Source organism: Schistocerca gregaria, chromosome 3 (genome assembly GCF_023897955.1).
Source record: "Schistocerca gregaria isolate iqSchGreg1 chromosome 3, iqSchGreg1.2, whole genome shotgun sequence".
NCBI classification, from domain to species: Eukaryota; Metazoa; Arthropoda; class Insecta; order Orthoptera; family Acrididae; genus Schistocerca; species Schistocerca gregaria.
This window is the reverse complement of record NC_064922.1, coordinates 584105656-584110655: the sequence shown is the minus strand read 5'-3', so window position 1 is coordinate 584110655 and position 5000 is coordinate 584105656. Positions and strand designations below refer to the sequence as shown.

Genomic DNA, 5000 nt, shown 5'->3' with positions numbered 1-5000 from the left:
CTTAACCTAACTTACGCTGCACCTTAACCTAACTTACGCTGCACCTTAACCTAACTTACACTGCACCTTAACCTAACTTACACTGCACCTTAACCTAACTTACACTGCACCTTAACCTAACTTACACTGCACCTTAACCTAACTTACACTGCACCTTAACCTAACTTACACTGCACCTTAACCTAACTTACACTGCACCTTAACTGTCACATGTAACGTCACAGGAATGTAGCTTTGCCTAACAGCAACCCTCTGAACATAGTTCACTGCTTGGATCCTCTGGTGTCATGTGTATTTCTTGATGCCATGGTGCGTACCCTCACATAAAGGTCTTTCGAGTGTTGCGTACTTTCTACACAGTCCCGCTAACCACTGGAAGGGTGTACCGCTACAGAACGAATATCGCCCTCCCCTCCTGCCCTTCCAAGCTGGTCGGTCAGGCGTTTGTTTGTGAAATGAGCCTTGCAGCTGTTCAGTTGCATTCGGTTGTCGATGCAGTCAGTGTACGTTGTGGTACGGCCTGTGTGGACTGTCCGCTGATGTACGCGTAACCCACACTGATCATCCGTCGTTACGTACTGAGTGACATAATGTGGCACATGCTTGACCGTACACCGGCTGCGCCCTACAATGGCGAATCATAAGGGCCATATGTTGTGCACGATGCTACTTGTCTCGTCTCCCCATTACAGCGAGATTGCACTGTTGTACGCCGTACAGACATGTGGTAGGTAGGTACGGACGAAAGTATTGCATGTTGGGCCCCCCCCCTCCCTCTGCCGGGAATCAGCGTGAGCCGTCTGTTGATGTAGCGACGAGGGTTTTCCTATTTAATCGTATTGCCCCACACAACATGATAGCACGGTGGACCGCGTTCCACATCTGCGACATGCTACAGAGGCCGGTTGACAGTCGACCGCGCAAGGGACATTGCACACGTGCGCGGACCATCTTCCACGTGTTCTCTCGTGTACATGCCGCAGTGTGTATGTGGGCTGATGTAGCGTGTCGTGACACATAACATGCAGGCATGCCAGAATCGTAGATTTCGCAAATGTAGATTGACGTATACGATCCGCAAATGAACTGGAAATCAGTTGTTGAGCGGTTGTTCGCGCTGCAGGTGCATCGGTGATAGCGACGATCGGTACATCTATGAACCGGTTGTTTCGGCGGTACCCGCCATGCCCCCGAACCTGAGTTGGCCATGTGGGTATGAAGCGATACGAGGCTGTGGCTTGGTGGGACAGTCCCCGGCCGGTGAGGGGGGGCCGCCCGGCGTGCTGGCCGCGCGCTGCGTGAGCGCACGCACTACAGCCGGCTGGTGGGGGGCGCCCAGTGGCAGGAGCGCCGGCCGACGGGCCCGGCTGGCGTCCCAGCTATGCGCCGGCGCACCCTGCGCGCGGCGCCAGGCGGCCAAAGTGGGTTCTGCCGAGCCCGGTGCGAAGCGCGGTGGACATCTGCAGTGTGCTGGTCCGATTGCGGACTGTGTGCGTTGAGGATGCGCCGCCGCCCGGCACTCGGCGTCGCGACGCCGTCTGCTGCTCGGTCGCCCCCAGCGGTTCTCGCAGGTGGTTTGTATCGCAGCTCTGCGGACGTGTTGGCGCGTGCGCTGTGCTGGGAGAGTTCGCTTCTGCACCCAAGTGGGGCTTTGCCCTTCTGTGGCGCTGGCGTTGGAGCTGCCGGTCACCGTAGGTGGCGCGTGTTGTTTCCCGCCGGCAATGCCACGACAGCACGCTCCCGGGCCTCTGTCGGCAGCGGCAAGCTCAGTTGGGAGCACGGGTGTTCGCACTGAAAGCGTCTACTCGCCTATCTCCGGGCGATTGCGCCTCTCTCGAACCCGACCAAGTACTTAGGACGGCGCTGCGCGCCGCCGGGACCTGAGAGGGTTTCGAGGTGTATCGTGCAGGGGAGCTCAGCCTCCTCCTGTTTGCAGAATAATTGAGCGGACGCTTGCGTGTTCGCGCGGGCCCTCGGGACACACTCCCGGGCGGCCGGCTGCTCAGCTCTCGTTGACGCAGCTCCCTGGTTGATCCTGCCAGTAGTCATATGCTTGTCTCAAAGATTAAGCCATGCATGTCTCAGTACAAGCCGCATTAAGGTGAAACCGCGAATGGCTCATTAAATCAGTTATGGTTCCTTAGATCGTACCCACGTTACTTGGATAACTGTGGTAATTCTAGAGCTAATACATGCAAACAGAGTCCCGACCAGAGATGGAAGGGACGCTTTTATTAGATCAAAACCAATCGGATTGGCTCGTCTGGTCCGTTTGCCTTGGTGACTCTGAATAACTTTGGGCTGATCGCACGGTCCTCGTACCGGCGACGCATCTTTCAAATGTCTGCCTTATCAACTGTCGATGGTAGGTTCTGCGCCTACCATGGTTGTAACGGGTAACGGGGAATCAGGGTTCGATTCCGGAGAGGGAGCCTGAGAAACGGCTACCACATCCAAGGAAGGCAGCAGGCGCGCAAATTACCCACTCCCGGCACGGGGAGGTAGTGACGAAAAATAACGATACGGGACTCATCCGAGGCCCCGTAATCGGAATGAGTACACTTTAAATCCTTTAACGAGTATCTATTGGAGGGCAAGTCTGGTGCCAGCAGCCGCGGTAATTCCAGCTCCAATAGCGTATATTAAAGTTGTTGCGGTTAAAAAGCTCGTAGTTGGATTTGTGTCCCACGCTGTTGGTTCACCGCCCGTCGGTGTTTAACTGGCATGTATCGTGGGACGTCCTGTCGGTGGGGCGAGCCGAAGGCGTGCTTGCGCGTCCCGAGGCGGACCCCGTTGAAATCCTACCAGGGTGCTCTTAGTTGAGTGTCTCGGTGGGCCGGCACGCTTACTTTGAACAAATTAGAGTGCTTAAAGCAGGCAAGCCCGCCTGAATACTGTGTGCATGGAATAATGGAATAGGACCTCGGTTCTATTTTGTTGGTTTTCGGAACCCGAGGTAATGATTAATAGGGACAGGCGGGGGCATTCGTATTGCGACGTTAGAGGTGAAATTCTTGGATCGTCGCAAGACGAACAGAAGCGAAAGCATTTGCCAAGTATGTTTTCATTAATCAAGAACGAAAGTTAGAGGTTCGAAGGCGATCAGATACCGCCCTAGTTCTAACCATAAACGATGCCAGCCAGCGATCCGCCGCAGTTCCTCCGATGACTCGGCGGGCAGCCTCCGGGAAACCAAAGCTTTTGGGTTCCGGGGGAAGTATGGTTGCAAAGCTGAAACTTAAAGGAATTGACGGAAGGGCACCACCAGGAGTGGAGCCTGCGGCTTAATTTGACTCAACACGGGAAACCTCACCAGGCCCGGACACCGGAAGGATTGACAGATTGATAGCTCTTTCTTGATTCGGTGGGTGGTGGTGCATGGCCGTTCTTAGTTGGTGGAGCGATTTGTCTGGTTAATTCCGATAACGAACGAGACTCTAGCCTGCTAACTAGTCGCGTGACATCCTTCGTGCTGTCAGCGATTACTTTTCTTCTTAGAGGGACAGGCGGCTTCTAGCCGCACGAGATTGAGCAATAACAGGTCTGTGATGCCCTTAGATGTTCTGGGCCGCACGCGCGCTACACTGAAGGAATCAGCGTGTCTTCCTAGGCCGAAAGGTCGGGGTAACCCGCTGAACCTCCTTCGTGCTAGGGATTGGGGCTTGCAATTGTTCCCCATGAACGAGGAATTCCCAGTAAGCGCGAGTCATAAGCTCGCGTTGATTACGTCCCTGCCCTTTGTACACACCGCCCGTCGCTACTACCGATTGAATGATTTAGTGAGGTCTTCGGACTGGTACGCGGCATCGACTCTGTCGTTGCCGATGCTACCGGAAAGATGACCAAACTTGATCATTTAGAGGAAGTAAAAGTCGTAACAAGGTTTCCGTAGGTGAACCTGCGGAAGGATCATTACCGACTAGACTGCATGTCTTTCGATGTGCGTGTCGTGTCGCGCAACACGCTACCTGTACGGCAGTAGCCGTGCGCCGCGTGCGGAACCACGCGTGCCTCTCAAAACTAGCGCAAGTGTTGTTGTGTGGTACGAGCGCTGAAGCTCTGGAGCGGCTGGCCTGCGGCACCTGGCGCCTGGCGCCGGTTTTGAATGACTTTCGCCCGAGTGCCTGTCCGCTCCGGTGTGGAGCCGTACGACGCCCATCGGCCGTCAGGCCGTTGGACACAAAGTAATGGAACAGGGGCCGTCAAACGCCTCAGTCCCGCCTCTGCAACTGTCTTGAAAGAGACGGTGGAGAACTGAAAAGATAAAGATCACCCAGGACGGTGGATCACTCGGCTCGTGGGTCGATGAAGAACGCAGCAAATTGCGCGTCGACATGTGAACTGCAGGACACATGAACATCGACGTTTCGAACGCACATTGCGGTCCATGGATTCCGTTCCCGGGCCACGTCTGGCTGAGGGTCGGCTACGTATACTGAAGCGCGCGGCGTTTGTCCCGCTCCGGGCGCCTGGGAGTGTCGTGGTCGCCTGTGTGGCCGGCCGCGTCTCCTTAAACGTGCGATGCGCGCCCGTCGCCTGGCGGTTCGCATACCGGTGCTTTCTCGGTAGCGTGCACAGCCGGCTGGCGGTGTGGCGTGCGACACCTCGTACAACGACCTCAGAGCAGGCGAGACTACCCGCTGAATTTAAGCATATTACTAAGCGGAGGAAAAGAAACTAACAAGGATTCCCCCAGTAGCGGCGAGCGAACAGGGAAGAGTCCAGCACCGAACCCCGCAGGCTGCCGCCTGTCGTGGCATGTGGTGTTCGGGAGGGTCCACTACCCCGACGCCTCGCGCCGAGCCCAAGTCCAACTTGAATGAGGCCACGGCCCGTAGAGGGTGCCAGGCCCGTAGCGGCCGGTGCGAGCGTCGGCGGGACCTCTCCTTCGAGTCGGGTTGCTTGAGAGTGCAGCTCCAAGTGGGTGGTAAACTCCATCTGAGACTAAATATGACCACGAGACCGATAGCGAACAAGTACCGTGAGGGAAAGTTGAAAAG

General features: G+C 56.0%; 3 non-coding genes across 3 annotated transcripts in view; all 3 read left to right on the top strand.

The window, feature by feature from the left end:
* The first annotated feature begins 2022 nt into the window (after positions 1 to 2022).
* LOC126357227 (small subunit ribosomal RNA) lies at positions 2023 to 3915 on the top strand. Its single transcript, XR_007566177.1, has one exon. It is a non-coding gene; the product is annotated as a small subunit ribosomal RNA (ribosomal RNA).
* Positions 3916 to 4270: 355 nt separating this feature from the next.
* LOC126356777 (5.8S ribosomal RNA) lies at positions 4271 to 4425 on the top strand. Its single transcript, XR_007565812.1, has one exon. It is a non-coding gene; the product is annotated as a 5.8S ribosomal RNA (ribosomal RNA).
* Positions 4426 to 4613: 188 nt separating this feature from the next.
* The window catches only part of LOC126357262 (large subunit ribosomal RNA), a 4222-nt gene continuing 3835 nt past the window's right edge, over positions 4614 to 5000 (top strand). The window contains exon 1 of the ribosomal RNA XR_007566204.1: positions 4614 to 5000. This exon is cut by the window's right edge and continues 3835 nt beyond it. This is a non-coding gene — a ribosomal RNA (large subunit ribosomal RNA).